Genomic DNA, 22,903 nt, shown 5'->3' with positions numbered 1-22,903 from the left:
ATTTTAAAACCTCTCTGAATGTTTCGATTTTAATGCAATTTCGGTTATCGTTCTTGAATTTAACCTCGATGATCGCTAGGGGTGCTGCGTTGTCAACACGCTAAGTGCGCGGAATATGACGGATCTAAAACTGAATGCCGTGTAGGACAATATTCCGACAGAGTGTGATGTACCCTCAAGCCTTATCTAAAGGAAACGAATATATTTACCTTCGGAGAGTGTCAGAAATACATTGATGCATATAGCGTCACTGAAGATGGACCGTGTGAGGAGCAGCCGACAACGAAGACTTATTTGACATGTCAACAAGTCGGCGCATTCTGGTAATTTCAAATGGTGTGATGTACATATTTAATAAGTCAAAATTCGCAATATTTATTATTACTAACATAAAAATCATAACGAATGTTGTATTATACAATGTAGCATTCTATGAGACGACTGTGTACAGATGACACCCACCCCCCTGTTTCAAAAAGTCATGATTTCAACAGTTACGCTATGGTATGTTTTAGCCCTAGGCTAATCGACGGCATGTTTCATTTGTAATGGTCTGCAATAATAGAAGACATCTACGTATCCTCCATACATACGCTTCCTGTCTCAGATAGAAATGTATATTATACCTAAATGAGGATCAGTAGGAGTAGGTATCATCTCAAAATGTGGTTTTATGTACTACATGTAGATTTCAGTCGAATTTGCATATAAAAATTTAAGACATGACATGACTTTCTGAGATGCAATGTTTAGTTTATTATGTAATCTACCGTTATTCATATCACAGATAGCGAAGTGGTTAGGTATCCGGATTAGCATACTGGAGATACCGGGATCAAATCTCAAATCTGATGGGATTTTTTTTTTCCAATTTATTTTATATACACATCATTTTCCCCCCTTCAAGGTGTTCTATATAAACACACACAATATTTTGAATATTATTTCATATGCACAAAATCATGTTTTAGTGGTCACCATCCAGCTCTTGGCAAATCAGAATTCATATTTTAAAAATATATGCATACTATATCTATGAGACATATCAAAGAAAATATTTAGGGTCTCTAGTTTTTAAAGAATTCCATTTTATTGTCAAACAATTCATAATGTTAATTATAAATATTCATATCAATCAATAAAACTAAGTTGAGAATTCTTGACATTTTTATTAAATATCTATTATATTAATTTTTTTTTTTTAAAAAGTCTGCCTCAATATTTGATATGGTCATGGGGACTGGTCAATGCATGGGTTCTTGAATGTATATTTCTAATAATAATATATAAATAAAACAAAAATTAAGTCATTTAGCTAATGTATATTTCTTTAAAGTTTTCATACCAGCATCATGGAGTGTCATTACCATCATTGCATTGGAAACCTCTGCGGTAATAACATAACTGTAAATGCATGTAGCACATATGTACCAATGAATCTACAGTGTAAATGTTTTATAAACCTCAAACTTGGTAGAGCAGTATTATATAAATAATCCTGATATACAAGCACTATATGACCCCTTCTGATAATGAGGTAAAAGTCACCCTCCATTATAGGAAAATATTGGTCACTCAGAAACCAGACTCAAAACCTGATACAGCTATTGTCTTGACTAGTACCTGAACCTACTTGTCACTGATTTAGAATATTTGAAACACCTTCTCAATGCCATATACAAGTTTCTTTAAGCAGTTCTTGTTTTCAAAAGTGTTATATGCTGTTTTAGTATTTTTATTCTTTCTAACTACATTTATAATTTAAATATCAATGTGGACTATGATTACTAGGCTCTAAGGTGTGTACTTTAATTGAAAGTTTTATGATATAAAATTTTAAACATTCTTAAAAACTAGAGAAATATATATTATGTATTGAGGAGAGGGAAAACAAAAAATAAATTCATGTGTCCTGAAAATCAGTGCCTATCTTATTGTATTATAGGTCTCTGCTAAACCCAAGGACATACTTAAAGTGGTGACAGGAGGAAAATCAATCAAATCAAGTGGAAGTACAAGACAATATTACAAAAGGAAAGGAAAGGAGTCCATAAATTCAATGTTGGAACATCAAGACAGTCTAAGAAATTGAATCCAAACAAAGTATCAAAACTTGATGAAGAAATAAACGACAAATTGTCAAATAAACATGAAGGCATTTTATATATGGTGTTTATTCAAATTATTTCAACTGAAATTCCTAATGTACCTAAATTCGAAAGGGAAACAACTTATGAAATAATTTTAAACACAAATGGGTTAAATTGTGTAATGAAGTTGCGTTGACATGCAAAAATACATGTATAATGTGATGCATCATAGAATGGCTCCAATGGTCTATTTTATGCAATTTTTGGGCTCTTCACCCACCCCTTTCTGGATGGAGAAGGTACAGACATGAGTCATAACCCCTTCATTCCCACCCTTATATTTTTATTCTGGATCTGCCTCTGCTTTGTAAATATGTTCATAACAAATATATTTCTATGCTCATTTGTTCCTTTATCATGTGTAGTCCTTGTTTGGGGTTACACTTTTAAAAAAGTATGATTTTGAAAGAATTGTTTAAGCGTCAAAGAACTCTTCCGTGTACATTTATCAGTATACAGTTTATAAAGGATCTAAACTTACAAGTTACAACTGTTAAAAAATGTTATAGATAATGGAATGTATTGATGAAATAATTAAGAATTCATTTTTAATTCACTTTACAGACACTAATAGCTACATGGATTATGTAAAACACAGTTGTTTTGTCATCTGAAAGCAACCTGTAATCATACTTGGTAAAAAGATAGTGCCATAGACATGATAAATGAGTCAACTTACATTTTTAAAACTACATTATTGAATTTTAAAATAATCCCTTTTCTGCATTACATATATTTTCATAAAAGTATATAAAGTCAATGTAAACTGTCCAAATTTTACAATATTAATGACACAAATGCCTGCAATTTCTGTTCTCAGTTTTATTTTTTCCTGAACAACCATATATATTATACGACTGTAAAAACGTACATTTCACTAAAAGTTTTTGTTCCACTCTTACAAAGTGCTAAAAATTTTATTTTAAAATTTGAGTCATATCATGTTTCTAGAATTGTTAGCCAAAGTTTTAAATGTCCAGATGCTTTGTAATAAATGTTTATAAATTTCATATTACATAGAGTAAAAATGAATTAAAAATGATTTTTCAAATAAAAGATATTTTCAATCAATTATTTATATCTTTGTGTTATCATAAAGGATTCCCTTGGACGTGTTGAATGTATTTTCAGTTTTGTTTTTCTGAAGATATACATTTTAAAAGAGCATGGGCATCCATTCTCTTATACTCGGGACTATAATGCCAATCTCTTGTCATTTGAACAACCTACAACGTACGTCGTTGTGACCAGCCTCACAAGAGTTGTTGATAGATGACTTTCAAAATGAAAAACAATTGCCAACCTAGCATTTTTTCTTTAACCTGTTAATCACTTACCCACTCCAAACTATCCAACCAAAAATACTTGCAAGTTAAACACGCCATTCAGTGCAAAATATCATATAATGGCCGGTCTAATAAGTTGTTTACAATAACCTGAGGAAATCTGAAAGAAATGGGTTAATAATAAACGGACTTTCGATCCTGACCCAAAATGCTATGCATCGTTTCTTGCATTTACATCTATAGACATATCATTATGGTATGTAAACACATAAAGAACATCATTTTAGATATTAATAAATATGATAATTACTAGAACATGACAGAAAAATGTACTTGTTGAATAGTTTGTAAGTAGAAGAAAACTTAAAACATGAAAATATATTATTTTCCCACCATTTTTCACAATATATATATTTTCTTCCGAGTACAGCAAAAACTTTCAAAAAAAAAAAATGTTGATTAAGAATTCTTCAATAGCATGTACTTTATCCGTCTATTTATTAAACTTTTTTGAAAGTGTTTGCTGTTTCGAAAAAAATGGTCTTAAAGTTGGAATGTTTTACCTTTAGAAAATCCCTTCGTTAACTACAGCAACGGTTACCATGGTAACACATAACAAATACTCAATATGACAACAGAAATTCGTAAACAGTAGCCGTCTTCTTCATTTTATATCAGCCATTTGAAAATGTATATAGCATTTTTATGCGTCAATTTTTGTCAAAACATGGGTATTCTATGTTTAATAACACAGCTCTCTGAAGGTGCGTCATATGAAAAAATATTATCACCGAATGATTTCCTATAAACAATGTTACTATATATGTAAGTATCGGCTCAATCCCTGACGGTCGACTTATCACCCTCTGCCTGATTTTTACATGGAACCATACTTAAGTAATCTGTGGTAGAAAAAAATAATATCTGATGATAACTAAGATGAAAAGAGATAAAATATTGAAAGGTACGTGATGATTTCACAGTATAGGTCTAATCTTAGCTCTATATTAAGATGTCGTTATTTTTTATCCAATGCATTATGTATTGCCAGTGATGGACTTAAATAATGGTTGATGATATATTTCTGTTGATATATATATATATATATATATATATATATATATATATATATATGTATATATATATATATTTATTTATTTATTTATTTCATGTCTCATGATGGTGGTGGATTACTGAGTTTTATTTTTAGAAATTAAGAAAGGTTTATGTACGTACGTCTCAATGGTTCCATCTCTTTTGCTGCAAATGACATAACATATTTTACAGAACGTAGGTTCAATCATCTCGTACATGAGTACATCGATCAAAGAAGCAATATATAAACAACACGATTTCCCATATTTTCTTCTCCGTCTCAAATCCAAACTAGCTCAACTTTAGTTTATTTTCCGAATGGAATGTAATAGATACAATTTTTCTGTGATTTCAAAGTTTCTATCTCTGAGTTTCAATATCTGAAGTCCATGTGAACAGTGTTTACCTCGTATGGTATTGTGTTAGTGCGAAACTATTCAAGAAAACTATTGCAGTGTCATATTGATGGAGTGTTTCCCTCATGTATGTAGAAATGTTTATTCATTGTGGTCGCAATGTTTATCTTGTTCTAGTAGGAAAAAATGCAGGAAATATGTTAGTTATCTATTTTGTTTTATTGGCCAGATAGTATCAATAATCCTTGTGCATTATATTAAATGTTTCATGGTGAGAAGAAATAATATGTGATGATAACTGAGATGAAATCACTAATTTATGCTACGTTCTCGGAACACTAACAATTCCCACAATCCACACTTTTCCATCATTGCGGAAGCGGCCTTTCTATACAAGTGAAAACAAAGAATTACGATCAATATAGCCCAAAACCATGACCAGAGAAACGAAGCAATATGATGTAAAACCAATGTGCAGAAAACGGCCCCACAATCGACACGAAACTTGCTCAACAGTACCTGACCCAAATGACAGGTTTTATTGGTAATTCATATCGTGATAACGACCAAAGATTCTGTGAAATAACAACTTCAAGCTAGACCGCTCTACAAAATGTTGAAAATTTATCTATGCTTCAGATTTATATATTTGAATTATGATGTTACACTGTTTGATGGATTTTTCCCAGCCAAGTTTCTTCTAATCTTGTTTGACATAACTGGAAATAATAAGGTCATCGCATGGGTTTCTTTAATCTAGTTCTTCTAACATTGCCTTAAGCTCTGAAGTTGACTAGTATCCTTATCTTGGTCATCAGCCTCATACTTATCGGTTATTGGGTTGAAAATCGTCGAATTTACTATTCCGAGGCTGTTGCAAGAAATTGAGATAGGTTTATGTACTTATCTGTCAACGGTTCTGCCTCTGTTTCTAGAAGTGAGGAAAATTATTTTTTTACGTAGGTAAAATAGTTCGTCCACAACCATATCAATAAAAGATACAATATATTTAAAGTACTATCGTTTAACCTATTTTTTCTGTCTGCATTGCAAAGAAGCACTACTTGATAATATTCACCGTGTGGGATACAGTACAGCAACGTTTGCTGTGATTTCTATGTTTCTCTTGATCATTTTCGTCATCTGAAGTCAATGTGTACAGTGTCTACCTAGTAAAGTGTTGTCTTCGTGCCAAACTTTTCAAGAAACCAAATTGCAGTGTTATTTTTATGGAGTGTTTCCATCACGTATGCATAATTTTTTTATTCATTGTAACAACTTTTATTTAGTCTTAGTGTTAAAAACATGCAGTAAACATGTCAATTATGTATTTTGTTTCATTGCCTAGATTAAGATAATAATCCTCGTGTATTATACTAAGTGTTCTGTGGTATGAAGAAAAAATATCGGATAATAAATAGGATAAAAAGAGATAGGATATTGAAAGATATGTGATGAAGTCACAACATAGGTCTAATTTCGGCTCTATATTAAAGATGTCGTTATTTTTTCCCTATGTATTTTGTTTGGTCATCAATATACTTATGTAATGGTTGATGACATATTTCTGTTGATATATATATTTCATGTTTAATCATACTGGTCGATCACCGTGTTTTATTTTAAGAAATTAAGAAAGGTTTATATACTTACGTCTCAGTGGTTCTGCCTCTTTTTCTGCAAATGACAAAAAATTATATTTTGCAGAACGTAGGAACATGAGCAAAGAAGATATTTCACAACACGATATTTCCTTTGTTTTCTTCTCCGTCTCCATTCCAAACTAGCACCATTTGAGTTTATTTTCAGTGTGTAATATAATATAATTTTTCTTTGATTTCGAAGTTTCTAACTATTAATTTCAATATGTGAAGTCCATGTGAACAGTGGTTACATCGTAATGTATCGTGTTAGTGTCAAGGTATTCAACAACAATATTGCAGTGTCATATGGATGGAGTGTTTCCATCATGTATGTAGAAATGTTTATTCATTGTGAAAAAGTTTATTAACTCCTAGTATTAAAACATTGATGTAAACATGTTAGTTGTCTATTTTGTTTTATTGTCTAGTTTGAATTAATAAACCTTGTGCATTATATGAAGTGTTTTGTGGTGGAAAGAAACAATGTGATAATAACTGAGATGAAATATCATTAATGTATGCTACATTTTCGGAAAATCATCCATCCCTACAATCCGACCATTTGCATCAGTCTGGCAAGACAGTGAAGACAGTGAATTGCGATAAATATAGCCTAACACCATGACCATGCACACTGTAATCAAATCAATGCATTAAGAACGGCTCAATAATCGGCACGAAACACGCTCAACAGTACCTGACCCAATGATAGGTTTTATTGGTAATTCATATCATAATAACGACTACATGTTCTATGAAGTACCAAATTCAAGCGAGACTGCTGAAAAATATTGTTGAAAAAACATGTACCGGTATGCTTAGGGATTAATTTATTTGAATTATGACCTCGTACTGTTTGATGGATTGTTCCGAGCCAAGCTTTCTTCTGACCTTTTTTGATGTAACAGCAAATGTTTAAACTTAACCCTCGGGTTTCTTTAATCTAGTTCTTCTAACCTTGCCTTAAGCTCTAAGGTTGACTAATACGCTTTACCTTGGTCATCAGCCATTATACTTATTGGCTATTGGTTGAATATTGTAGAATTCACTTATCCGAGCTTGTTGCTAAAGATTAAGAAAGGTTTATATCCTTACATTTGAATGGTTCTGTCTCTGTTACTACAATTTTGGAAAAATTACGCTTTTTACAGAACGAAGGTCAAATATTTCGAACACCATATCAATATAGTATGCAATCCATTAATAACACTATCAGTTTATCTGTTTTCATCTCTGTCTCAATTGTAAAGAAGGATTATTTGATTATATTCTACATCTGGAATATAGTAGATATGATGTTTCTGCGATTTCTAATTTTCTCGTTATCAATTTCATCATCTGAAGTCAATATGTACAGTGTCTACCAAGCAAAGTATCGTGTTCGTGCCAAAACTTTCAAGAAACCAAAGTGCAGTGTTATTTTATGAAGTGTTTCCATCACGTATATATTGATTGTTATTCATTGTAACAATGTGCATTTAGTCCTAGTGTTAAAATCATGCAGTAACATGATAATTATCGATTAATCATCGATTCTGTTTTATTGCCTAGGTTGAAATAATCCTTGTGCATTATATTAAGTGTTTTGCGGTTTGCAGAAAAAAAAATCTGATGATAACTAGGATAAATAGAGATAGAATATTGAAAACAAAATATGATGAATTCACAGCACAGGTCTAATTTCAGCTCTATATTAAGATTTCGTTATTTTCTACCCAATGTATAACGTGTTACTATCGATGGACTTAGATAATAGTAGATGACGTATTTCTGTTGATATACATTTTTCATGCCTAATGATAGTGGTTGATTACTCTGTCTTATTTAAAGAAATTAAGAACGGTTTATGTACTTACCGTTCAATGGTTCTGCCTCGTTTTCTACAAATAAGATAATTCTTTTTACAGAACGTATATTCAATCTTCTCGTACATAATTTCATCGATCAAAAAAACAATGCATTTACAACACGATTTCCCCCTGTTTTCTTTTCCGTCTCCATTGCGAAATAACACTACTTAAGTTTATTTTCCGTGTGGAATATAATCGATATAATTTTTCTGTGATTTAGAAGTTTCTAAATATTAATTTGAATATGTGAAGTCCATGTGAACAGTGTTTACCTCGTACTGTATCGTGTTAGTGTCAAGGTATTCAACAACAATCCTGCAGTGTCATATTGATAGTTTCCATCATGCATGTATAAATGTTTATTCATTGTGGCAGCAATGTTTATCTTGTCCTGGTGTGAAATAATGCAGTAAATATGTTAGTTGTCTATTTTGTTTTATTGGCTAGATTGACTTAATAATCCTTGTGGATTATATTATATGTTTTGTGGTGAGAAGAAATAATAAGTGACGATAACTCAATTGAAATATCACTAATTTATGCTACGTTCTTGAAAAACCAGCCATTCCTACTATCCGACTGTTTCCATCAGTACGGCAACCGGTCGTTTTACAAAGGTGAAGACAATTAATTGTGATCAATATAGTCCAACACCATGACCAGGCAAACGAAGCATTCTGTTGTCAAATCCGTGCGCCGAGAACGTCTAACAATTGATACGAAACACCCTCAACAGTACTTGATCCAATGACAGGCTTTATTGGTAACTCATCTTATGAGAAAGAACAGAGATTCTGTGAAATACCAAGTTTAAGGAATACCGCTGTAAACAATTGTTGAAAATAGATTTATTTATTTGAATTATGACTTTATATTGTTTTATGGATTTTCCAAGCCAAGATTTCCTCTGATCTTTCTTGACGTAACAGCAAATGTTAAGCTCATCCCTTAGTATTTCTTCAATATATTTCTTCTAAACTTGCCTTAAGCTCTGAAGTTGACTAGTACCTTATCAGTCATTGTACGGTAAACAACCATTATACGTATGGGCTATTAGTTGAATATCGTCGAATTTACTTCTCCGAGGCTGTTGCAAGATATCACGAAAGGTTTGTGTACCTACCTTTGAATGGTTATGCTTCTGTTTCTACAAGTGTGGGAAAATTATTTTTTTACTGAGCGAAGGTAATATATTTCGCACACAGCTATATCAATAAAAGATACAATATATTTAAAGTAATATCGTTTATCCCACTTTTTTCTATGTGTCCATTGCAAGCACCACTTAATTATATTCACTATGTGGGATATAGGACAGTGATTTCGAAGTTTCTAGGTGTCATATATGTATATATATATATATATATATATATATATATATATATATATATATACATGACAGTAGTGGTTATTGATCATGACCCTAGTTGGTCAGATACCGAAAGAAAGCAGGAACAATTCTGGATGCACAGGTTGAAGTCATTTGAACCGCATGGTATCAACAAACCTACTGACTTCGCCAGGATGAATACGGGCTAAACCCTTACTAGATTTTAAGCTTCATCTAGACCTACTCGTCTGATCATGTCCCTAACAGTGGTACTATGACCATTTTTGAACACATTTTTTTTCTTTTCAATTCTGTTTACAATCAGTCCATCTTTCTTAAATCTTTTTTTGAACTTCATAACCGATTGCTTATATGTAAAACCCATTTATCAGTTTCCGCAATTCTATGTTGTTTTTTTTTTACACATCTACCCTAGACATGATCAGTACGGGAATGTCTGATGTTGATTCAATTTCCTGGGCTTCCTATTCTTAATTTTTGTTTGGAGTTGGTCCATTTTGTTAACTTATTCAAACTTGTTGTTTACATTATCTTTCTCTCAAACTTTGTTCATTTCTTATTTCGTTTACATAGCTTATTTTCATTTATTTATTTATTATTTCTTTATTTTTTGTATTTGTTACTTATTATTATCTTTTATAAATTATGCATGGTTAAAATAGAATCTCTCTGGGTACGAGTTAGCTTTACTATTTGTCAACGTAATTGGGTTAACTCGTTCCACTTAAGATTAATGAAGTTTATTGTTTTTCTTTTCGGACATTTTGGATCAGCTCTTTGGACGAATAAGGCATGTCCTAATTCGCTCCACTTTTAACATTGATTGACAAGCCTAAAGACCAAAAACATGTAGTCTGCGTTGTAAATACGTTTGTAGATTAGTGTAGTTGTAGTGCTAGATGTATTTATATGTAGTTTTTGTTATCATGCTTTGTTGATATTGACCACATTATGTAATTGTTTTCGTTTGTCCTGAAGAAGGGACGGGTCGTCCCGAAAATTTGACAATCTTGTTGTTCGTGTCGTTGGTCATTTTAGTGCTTTGTATATATATATATATATATATATATATATATATATACTATATTAAAAAACAATCGGCACGAAACACGCTCGACTGTATTTGACCCAATGCCAGGTTTTATTGGTAATTCATATCATGATAACGACCACAGATTCTGTGGAATATCAACTTCAAGCGAAACATTTAAAAAGTTGTTGGAAATACACGTATGCATGCTTAAGGATTTATTTATTTGAATTATGACGTCATACGGTTTCATGGATTTTTCCAAGTCAACCTTTCATCTGACCTTGCTTAACGTGACTGCGAATGTTAAGCTTATCCCATGGGTTTCTTTAATCTAGTTTTATAACCATGCTTTAGGTCTGAAGTTGACTACTGCGCTTAGTCTTGTTCTTCAGCTATTATATTTATGTCCTATGAGCTGAAAATTGTGGATATGTATTTTCCTGGGACTGTTACATGAGATTAAGAAAGGTTTATGTACCACCATTTGAAGGGTTCTGCCTCTGTTTCTGCAAGTGAGGGAAATCAACTTTTTTACAGACCGAAGATCCAATATTTCGTATACAACCATGTCAATAAAAGATGCAATATATTAACAGCACTTTTCCTTTATTTGTTCTCTTCCCTGTCTCCATCTCAAAGTAGCAGTACTTGATTCTATTGTCCATGTGGAATATAGTAGATATAACATTTCTTTGATTTCAAAGGTTCTCATTCTCAATATCATCAGTTGAAGTCGATGTGAACAATGTCTACCTATTACAGTATCGTGTTCGTGCCAAGATATTCAAAAAACATTGCAGTGTTATCTACATGGAATGTGTATATCATGTATTTATATATGTTTATTCATTTTGGCAATGTTTATTTATATTTACTTATTCCTAGTGCTAAGAAATTACAGTAAACATGTTAGCTACCAATTTAGCGTTATATGAAATGGGTGGGTGTCATTGTAGTTCGGGAAATTTGTCCCGAAATGTACGATATTGATGTTCGCCGATGTATCGCTACACATTACATATTCTTCAAATATCTTACTAAATGTGTTTCAATACCATCATCAAGAATCTTCATTGTGAATTTGGTGCATGGAAATTGTCTAATTATTTAATAAATGGATTTTATTTATTCTTTAGGGTGTAAATGTAGTCCTGAATATTCTACGAAGAAAACACATTTCTGGTTTTTGTTTTCGCCTTGTTAATAATAATAATAACTTTTTAAATGTGTTTTATTTGGCTGTTGATATTGCTTGCATATTATTTGATATCATAACAAAAAGATTTACTAAATATTTTACTTATTATATGAATGATCGTCTTTCTTTCTGTAGGACATCGCTTTGATGGTTGGTACTACACGAAGAGGGTAAAAATAAAACCGGAACAAGGTGATAGTTTGAATCCGTTTTATGAATAGCTAGGCAAATGTTTTGAAGGAGGTTTGATTATAATTGATATATTTATAAAGTATTATAAATAATGATGCTTAAATAAATGAAAAAGACTAAATTTCTTGTTGAATATATGAGCTGTCCTCTCTATGGAATATATCTACATGTAGCAATTTGTAACGAATATAAATATTTGAAATTTTCTCTTCAATATTGTCAAAAGTGTGTAAGGTAAATACCAAATTCCAATTAGTAGCATTACTGTTAATCAATATACATGATATTCGTCTTTGCATTAAATGAAAGTTGTTATCAAGATTAATATTTGTCTAAAATAATTATTCAAATATAGAAATGCGCATATCATGATTTAACGATGAGAAGTAAATTTTACTTGATTGGTTGACGAAGTTTTACCACCACCCCGTTCTTAAATCAACCAAAATCAATGCAGATACACACACATGAACATGGTCAAATTCTATATCGTTATTGGGTGTCAAAGTTTTCCCCCACCAGTATTGAAAATCAAAATGTGTGAACAATATGCTTGTTGTTTTTCAGGTTATTTTACTGGATATGGACAGCTCATAAACTAACGATTCATCATTACAGCTTTCTAATACAATGACGCAATTTTTTTAAATGCAAAATTATGTGCACAGGTTTTATTTAAACCATATTTTATTCAAATAATGAATGGGATCGGGCAGCAGGCATAGCCTATTTAAGCCCTTTCTAGTGTGCACAGGTTTACTGCAAGAGGTACATGTAAAAACATATACCTCTTTCAAATTTAAAATCAAGTAAAGATTTAGCAAAATATATATCAAGTGATAAGATTATGACTTTTTAGAGGGGTGGTCTCCGTGTAGCAATAAGTAGACAACGTGATTTAATCAGACATCCCGTACATCAACGTTAGAAAGTGAATTAAATATGGGATATCAGTTTGAACCTGATATTACAGAGGAAGAAATTGTTTCTCAGAACAATACATCTTCATCAGCAGTTGATTTGAATAAAAGGGGAATTTTCCTTGATTGGTATGGTTGTGGAAATCGTAGCTATGTACATTCAAGGGATGTTTTTGTTGTCATGAGTTTGGACTTTTTGTGTCAGATTAAATAAATCTACACATAAAGTGCAGTTCTCTGAGTACACCCATATTTTAACACAGTTTGTCGAAGTCCTGTTATAATTGATACAGCTTACATTTATCCATGGATTTATGTATCCAGAGAGGAAGGGTCTCAGAGGACTTGGATAACAACTTGTTTAACAAGTAAGAAAAACACGAAAATGAAAAACACCTGTATTCACATGTATCAAAATCTAAACACAGCATGGCATTGTGTGTAAACATTTCCAATTACACACACACGTGATAGAATACAGTGACAATTCTGTTGCAGACATGCTACAGTTGTATTAAGATTTATGGTCTACAGAGTCGAGAGTTTATCAACTAGGCCAGACGCTGTCAGCCTCTTGGGGGAAAATCAGAGTTTTACCCTCATTTGTTGTGACATAAATTAAGGAAAAATTTCCTAAAGAGCACTGCAATTATGAAGGATTTCTTAAAACCTCAGGCTCTGATACAGATTCTAAATGCGTATTGTTTTAATGTAGATAAAAAATAATTGATTGTAAATTGCATCTCCAAACTTTTTCTGTGGTCCATGTACATCAATTATTATAAAATATAAAAATCACATGCCTATATTGCAGTACTATTATGACACATGCTTTTATAACTTATTAGCAATGGTATGTGGCACTTTTGTTGAAGAAGTATTTACAATTTGGTTGTGAAAATACAGTGTTTCTGAGTAAGTTTAGAAGTTGGAGGAGCTGATAACATTTTGTGGGAGTGTTTTCTTTTTCTTAATGCATTGTACTTAGATTTGATTTCAATTCTTTTTGCTCCAAAACCTTATTCACCAATTCTAGTATGAATCCATAAACTTATTCTGCTGTATAACACTGACCCAGTCAACACCAATGTGTCTCATCTACGTCAAAGCACATATGCATGCTGAGAAATAATGGGTGATATCCATAAACCTTTAACTTGGAGTGTTAATTCACCAAGTCTCGTAATAGAAACAAGCAAATTAGATTTTGGCCACACTATTCAGTTTCAGGAGGTCTTTTAAGTTTATTATGTAACAAATATTTTTTTTTATGTTCACTTCCTTTAAGGCTAACAATCCCTATGCAATATCAATTTTATTGATCCTTCCACTATATTGTATGAACCCTTCCTAGCAAAAAGAACCCTTGTCTTTTCAAAAAAATATTTTTTTTTCAAAAAACGTCATAATGAAAAAATGTGAAGTCATGTTTGAATACTTGTAAAGAAAAAGGTCATGGTTACGAATCACGAGTTGGTTGTCATTTTCGATTGATTGTAATATTTTAACGACAATCAACATTGGTCTAATATAATGAGGGATATTATCTATATTTCATACTTTAGAACTAATATACTTAAGGGCCCTTTTTGCTAGGAACGGATCTTTCATTACATTTAACTTCTATGAAATACATCAAGATTGCTCTTTGATTATTTTGAGTTTGTAATGAATTGCTGTTATAAAATTTAGAAATTCATTTCAAAATTAAGGATTATCTCCCTCATGCATAACTCTTATCCTTGGACGAATTTGGTTCCACTTGTTTGGCACGCTGTTTTTGGCTATATTTAGATCTAAAACTTCATAGTTATTTCGGATTTCAAACATTTCGGTTGAACATCACTGAAGAGACATTATTTGTGGAAATGCGCATCTGGTGCATCAAAATTGGTACCGTATCAGTTTTATGTTATGACCCCTGGGTCGAGGCCTTTGCTGGTGGACTGTTAGTCCCCGAAGGTCTCTACAGCCCAGTAGCTAAGTACTTCGTTGCTAGCTTGAAAATACGGATGTATATTTAATTGCTGTTATAAAATTTAGAAATTCATTTCAAAATTAAGGATTATCTCCCTCATGCATAGCTCTTATCCTTGGACGAATTTGGCTCCACTTGTTTGGCACGCTGTTTTGGGCTATATTTAGATCTAAAACTTCATAGTTCTTTCGGATTTCAAACATTTCGGTTGAGCATCACTGAAGAGACATTATTTGTCGAAATGCGCATCTGGTGCATCAAAATTAGTACCGTATCAGTTTTACATATCAATATTATATATATTAACAATAAATACCAGCCCCTATTCGAATGCAGATTTAATGTTTTTATCTTAGTCCGGTTCCTTTATGAATATCTCAATAAGCTGCGATGTCCCGAGGGAAGAAGGGGTTAAAAAGCGTTCATTGGATTAATTTGTTTAATCAGACAATATAACTACAAATAAAGGTGACTTATCATTATCAACAGGGTAGAATATATAAAGTTTATAACTGATTTATTCATAAACGAGGCGAAAACAAAGACTGGAAATGCGTTTTCTTTGTAAAATATTCGGGACTACTTTTACACATTAAAGAATAAATAAAAGCCATTTATTGAATAATTAGGGAATTTTCATACACTAGATTCACAAAGAAGATATTTTGTGATTGTCTTAAAACATATGTAATAAGATACGTAAAGGAAAGGTAAGATAAAACGATAAATCGGTGAATATCAATATCGGACATCGCGGGGCATTTATCCAAGGACATATGTCTCGGACTAAATCTACACCCACCCATATTAAAGGGACTGATTCACGATTTTACCCAAAATTTTGTTTTCCACTTTTAATGATCAAAATCTACTGCCTAATGTGTTTTAAAGATTGCAAATGAAAATTAAGGTTATACATCATCACAGAAGCTCATTTTAGAGAGTTTATTATCTGTTTTGTAAACAAAGACTGCAGTATGTTATTGTTTACAAAATTTCAAAAGAAAAGGATATCGATCTAAGTTTATTATATCTTTCACATTTCAAGCATTTTGGGGGTAGAATGTGTCATCTAAAAGTTAAAATTTGTTTTATATTACAAAATCAATATTTCACTTGTTTGTTTACATAAAAAGACTTGAGTCTTTGTTTACATAACACAGATTTAAGCGTGGAATATAGCTTTTATTCTTGTATTCAGAAGGTCAAAATGTTTGCTGTCAACATTAATTGAGTTATATTTTTAATGTTTAACATCAAAAATGAAAAATATTTTGATCAAAAATCGTGAACCAGTCCCTTTAAATGCTTCGTTCTTGGACAAAATATTGTCATATGATAATTGAGAAAAAATATCACTGAATCATGCTGTCTTCTCGGAAAACCGGGCACCCCTTACAATCGGGATGTGTTGATCAGTCTGCAACCGATCGTTTTAAAGAATTGACGACAACGAACAAAGGTCAATTTCATGACTCGTTTATGGAAGACACAAGAGAAAATTCGGCAAACACGGTCCCCTGTATATACCAGAGATGGGATCGAGTGCCCATGTTTGTTCTAGCATCCCCCGTCGACCGGTCATACTTGCCTCGAGCACTACACCCTGACCTGACAATCGGTGCTATCTGTAATCAAACCAATGCGCAAAGAACGGCTCAACAATCGACTTCAATCAAGACAATGACAGGCTATATTAGTAATCCAAATCTTAATATAGACCAGGGAATCTATATGAAACGCTGACTTTAAGCGAGATTGGTGACAAATGTTGTAAACACATGCATACTTACAGACCCTGAAGCATGTTACTACACCTCTAGAGCGTTTTGTTTCGTTTCGTGCAAACGGTCACTGTTCCGTTCAAACTGTTCATCGTTCCATGCAAAGTGTTCACCGTTGCGTGCAGACCGTTCACCGTTTCGTGCAAACCGTTTCGTGCAAGAAGCGTTCCATACATTGTCAAGTCATACCCATACAAACGTGAAGATCGTTCAAACCACGCCCTTAGAAACTTAAAGACCGTACAAAACGTGTATGCCATTTCAGTTTGGGATCTTATATATGAAAGAATTTTGGTAATTCGGGCAATTATTTCAAAATTTCTCTACGACAGACTTTCATCAGTGAAAATCTGCAAATAATCGAAACAAAACGGTTATTCTAAACCACCAGGCAGAACAAAATCTAATATATTCTTTGCCTTCGGAGTAATTGTAACATGTATCTCTGTACTCGATAATTTCTTTTATGTCTTGCTACACTTTTTTGATCAAGTAAAAGTATTTTCAAAAATAATTGTTTATCTGAACTGTCTGCATAATGTAAAGACCGACATGCATATAAGTTGTAAATTCTACGCAGGGTCCAAGGTTGCTTTTCTTTTTTTACCACTATAAAGGCCAGTAAATCAGGTTATTTGAAATTAACATTCATATAGAAGATGTGAAAATCGGCGGTCCCAAGTGTTTATAATTTTTTTCTCTTACAATGAATGAAGATTTCATTAGGTTATGAAGCAAATCTACTTACAATTACGATTGGATATATCCCAGTGAACTTGAAATAAAAGACACCACAAAGTCGTCCACATCTGTTTCATACTTAGATATTTTATTGAAAGTAGATATTAATGACAAACTAACAACTCAACTTTATGGCTAACGGTATGAGTTCAGCTTCTCGATTGACACCCTCCCATATTTATATAGCAATATTCCATTATTACCTGCATATGGCGTTTATATATCTCAACTGATTCGATACAAAGGAGCTTTTTCTGCTTATGGTCAGTTTTTAAATCAAAGCAGGATACTGACAAACAAATTGATGATGCAGAGGTTCCAATCATGGATATACCAGAAGTGGGACCAGGTGCCTAGGAGGTGAAAGAATCCCTCGTCGATCGGTCGTACCTGTCCTGAGCCCCATGCCCTGACCAGGCAAACATAACAATCCTCAGGCAAAATAGTACGGTAAGAAAGGCTCAATAATCCGCAGAACACATGCTCGTCAAGCCTTGAATGTATACTTTACGATTTATTCATTTGAACTATGACGTCATAATTGTTCCTGGTTTTTTCTCAGCCAAGCTTTCTTCTGACCTGTATTGATTTGAGGGCAAATGTTTCAGCTTATCTTTTGGTTTTCTGTAATCTGATTCTTATAACATTCGCTAAACCTTAAAGTTCGCTGCTACTTTGTGTTGACCATGTTCATCAGCTTTTATAGTTATAGGTTATTGGCTAAATATGGTAGGACATATCCTTCCGAGATTGTAACATATTAGAGCGAATTGAGAATTTGAGGTCTAAGTCCGTGCAACAACAGATGTCGGACATTTATTTTTTTGATATTTAGTCTATCACTGTTTTATTACATAGTCAAGTCTTATTCACTTCTAATTCTTAAAGTACAATTTGTTTTCTATTTCAGTAGCAAACAAATAATTTACATTCATTATTAATGGTAAGCAGGTTTGATATCACAATAATTGATTTATGTCAGCAGATATTATGTTACAAATGAGTGAAAGTAGTACCGTTATATGTAGTGTAAAAATCATCGTACTTTACGTAAAAACATATCGAATCATAAAAGCGGGGGAGGGGGGGGGGGTCATTGAAACGATCCATAAATAGAGATTGAATAATGAACAATATTGATGTACCAGGGATTCACAACATAGCACTAAATTGGGCACTTTAATAAGAGCTCGTTATTTTTTCTCCAATCTATTATATGTGACTACTAATGGATTTATATAAAAATTTGAGAATATATTTCCGTTGATATAATTATCATTTTCATTGATGTGTGGATTCAGTATATTCTTTTGAACTTGAAATAAAGACATCACACAATCCTCGATATTTGCTTCGTACTTAGATATTTTAATGAAACTAAATATAAACAGCAAACTAAGAACTCAACTTCATGACAAACGGGATGACGTCAGCTTCCCCATCGTTACCTTCCCATATCTATATAGCAATGGTCGATTGCCACCTCACATGGTGATTGTATTTCTAATCTGATTCGAAATGCAAGGACTTGTTCTGTTTGTGGTCAGTTTCTAAATCGAGGCATGATATTGACAAACAAGCTGATGTTACAATGGGTTCAACATTCTCCTTTAAAGCATTTTGTAAATCCAGCTGTCTTTATAATGAACTAGTTTGTCAACAAAACCTATTATTGGGTCAAATGCTATCTGACATGTTTTATACCTATTATTCGGTCGTTCTTGACACATTGATTTTAACTACAAACCACTCCATTTACCAGATCAAGACATACATGTAGGGCTCAAGGTAGATGTGACCGGTTATCAGGGAATGCGTACTCCTCCTAGACACATGATCCCATATCTGGTATATCTAGGGATCAGTGTTTGCCCAACTCACTATTTTGTATTCCTTATGGGAATTATTTGAATGATCACTGCTCCTTAGCTTCACCATTCATATAAATATTTCATATCTAATGATAGTTGAAGAATAACATATAGTTTAAAGGAATTAAGAAAGGTATATATACTTACCTGTTATTAATGTTGCCTCTTCTTCTACAAATAAGGGAAAAAAGAAATTAGGTTTTTATGTTTTAAAGAACTACAGTGCAATTTATATTAATCACAAATACAATATATCTACGGTACATTTTTTTTCTGTTTTCTTCTTTATCTTCATTGCAAAGTAACACTACCTGCGTCTATTCTCTGTTTAGAATATAATGAATGTACTTTTTACTAATTTCTAAGTTTCCTATACTCAATTTCATCATCTTAAGTTAAATGAAACACATATAAACTATTAATAAATTTGTATGGACTACATAACAAATCACGTTATATCGATGTATATATCATACCTAGGATATTAGTAACAATTATATTCTATGTTTGTATTTCAGTAAAAACTTATTTTATGTATCGTGTGTTTTCATCTTTAAACACAAGCCGTTTTCGTAGTCCTATTGTTTTCCTCATTAACTAAATGTGCACACTGAAACACGAGCATTTAGAGTAGTGATAAAAGCCATATCTTACCCAAAACAATTGTGGTATCAAAACCTGTGTATTTAGTCACTACTTGCTGCTCATGATTCCTTGCCAAATGATAAAACAGCGTTTAAAAAACTAACGTGCTCAGGTAAGTTCAATGAAATCTACATTTTTAAAAGAAAAGTCGGGTTACTTATTAACACAATTATATATCTAGTTTGCACTTTTATGCTAGTATGAACAAAAATAAACTTAAATGATGTATATCATAACGCTGGATATCAATAGCATACTTTGAATAAAAGCAGAGTTCAAGGACCACAAGGTTCGCAAAAACCTTAATTTGTTTGAGGTTCAACTAATGCATGCACATGTGCATTTAAGGGAATCCCCTTTTTAGGTACACATTGTATCTAAGAGATGCGTTTTAGGATATCTAAAATGCAATCGTAATAATACGTATACTAATTTAGCGTGGTCAGAAGTCCAATAACTTCGAGATAGTCAAATACATATCAAATTAATTATGGATATCTAAATGTCATACATGCAATCCTACTTAACACTATTCTCTAAACGAATCGAACAAAAAGCAATTCAAGAGAAAGGAATATCTAAATACATATAGTACTAAAAATTTTTTACAACAAATGACCGATATACATGTAACTGTTCGTCTGATGGAACAGTCTTATTTAGCTTTGAGATCAAGATTTGTATGTCAGTCTAAACCACTGAATCCACAAAAATGGGTTTGGAAACTGGAAATCAAAAGAGAAAATCCCGAAAATACACATTACTGTTGTGATCACAGGAATGATACCACCAAAATGTCTAATCAAATGGTCCCGTGTCATGGCAATCATTGGCACATGAAAGAAACCATACTACTGCAACCGCAAGCGCCATGCATTGGTGTTAGGTTTACGTTTTCCTGATTTGATTGGTCTTAATTTTCAGTACCGCACTTAAATCTTATAGTCGATTAACGATTTTGAGAGCACTGCTAATTTGTGCACAATGTCATCTAAAAAGATATTTCTTATTATATGTTGAATAAAATGCATCAGAAATTGATGTTCACATTTGTACAGAAAAAAACCCCCAAACAATAACGTCGGGATACATGTTATTCTTGGATTTATTAAATCATTTTTTTTCATCACACAAACTAAAACCGTACGAAAAAGAAAAGGAAAACCAAGGATTTATTTCATGAACCGAACCGAACCGAAGAATGTTTGAACAATGTTTAAAACTCGACGAAATATTAGCGAGACATGCAGTGCTGACTGCTTGTAAATTTTGTCAGCCCTGCCACTACTTAGGAAATGACTGCCATTTTTGCTTGAATTTCTGCTGTTACTATATACTAAATATAAACTTATTAAGGTAAGGTTTGCGACATTTTGACATGGAGCGAACAAAGTCATGTTGCATATCAGTATGTTCAGTAGGAATTTATCTTTTAAAAATTGAGTTTTTTAAAAAAAATCGCCCGTGTTGGTTTTTGACCAGATGGGCTTATTTTTGTGATGTTTTACATTTTCGGGATCTTTATACAAATGGGAATACTACTGGTATAAAAAACTACACAGGCAAACTTATGGGGTAAAAAGCTGATGGAATTTTTAAAAGGGTATTATTTATAAGATTATACTAAATGGTAGAAAAAGTGTTATTTCAAAACACAAAAATACCACTTTTTACATCTTGAATAAAATTTAAATCGGTTGCCATGATAACAAAAAATACATATTGAGCAGCTTGACAAGGTCTACTTCAGAAAAATTTCACTTTAAACATAATATTTGAACCATAAACATTTAAGAAAGCACAGAGAATTACTACCCACCGGGCTTTGTTTCCATGGTAAGAGATTAAAAACAATTATTTCATATATGCGATTTGTCACTTTGTTTTATAATTGTACAACTTTTGAAGAGTGGATTGAGCATTTTCATGAATAAGATACAATTCCAGCCCAAAAATGATAAATGATATTTATATCTAATTGGCAAGTATTGTAGTATCACATTTATTAGGAATTAAGATGTTGAGTTTTTTTCTGAATGCAATACAATATTTTCAACATCCCGGCGGGTTTTTCGCGGTCCTGCTTCATCATAAATTCATTGTTACATTAGCCCAAACCTGTCTTATATATACTACATCTTTGAAATAAATCCCCTCTTCTTGTTCCATTGATTGATGTTTGTTTACATAGTTGAACATACAACTGTAACCTTCGCGAGAAAATAAAGCCCGGTCAATGGTGAATCTAGGGGTGGGGGTAACGTAAAGTTAGTATAAATGACTCTGTTTTATAAATTTGTTTTATGTCGACGTTATGCAGATGTTCCTCAGTCAAAATTAAGACTATATTAAGATATTCAAGAGAAGATCTTTTTTTAAATTCTTACACGATCATATCAGTTGCGTTTTCTACATTTCTAAGTTCATGCGATAAATCGCTCTATCAGCGCAAGTAGATATCATCGCATTGAAATAAAAAGTGGATGTCATAGGATTGAAATAAAAGTGCATGTAATTAGAGAGATTTTCAGGTTTATTCTTAAAATGCTTGGAAATAAAAATTCCTAAATTCGTTAATGTCGAATCTTGTCTTTGAGGATGCTATTCACAAACAATGATTGATTATAACAGCATAAAAATAAATCCTACTTTCCCTAGCAAGATTCGCAGAGATTGTATGATCAGAACATAATTTTAATGGAAATTAATCGTATTACATACTACATATATATATATATATATATATATATATATATATATATATATATATATAAATATTGAAAATCAGAATGACACATTCCATAAAAAAC

Source organism: Ostrea edulis, chromosome 3 (genome assembly GCF_947568905.1).
Source record: "Ostrea edulis chromosome 3, xbOstEdul1.1, whole genome shotgun sequence".
Lineage (NCBI taxonomy): Eukaryota > Metazoa > Mollusca > Bivalvia > Ostreida > Ostreidae > Ostrea > Ostrea edulis.
Note: the sequence above shows the minus strand (reverse complement) of the source record.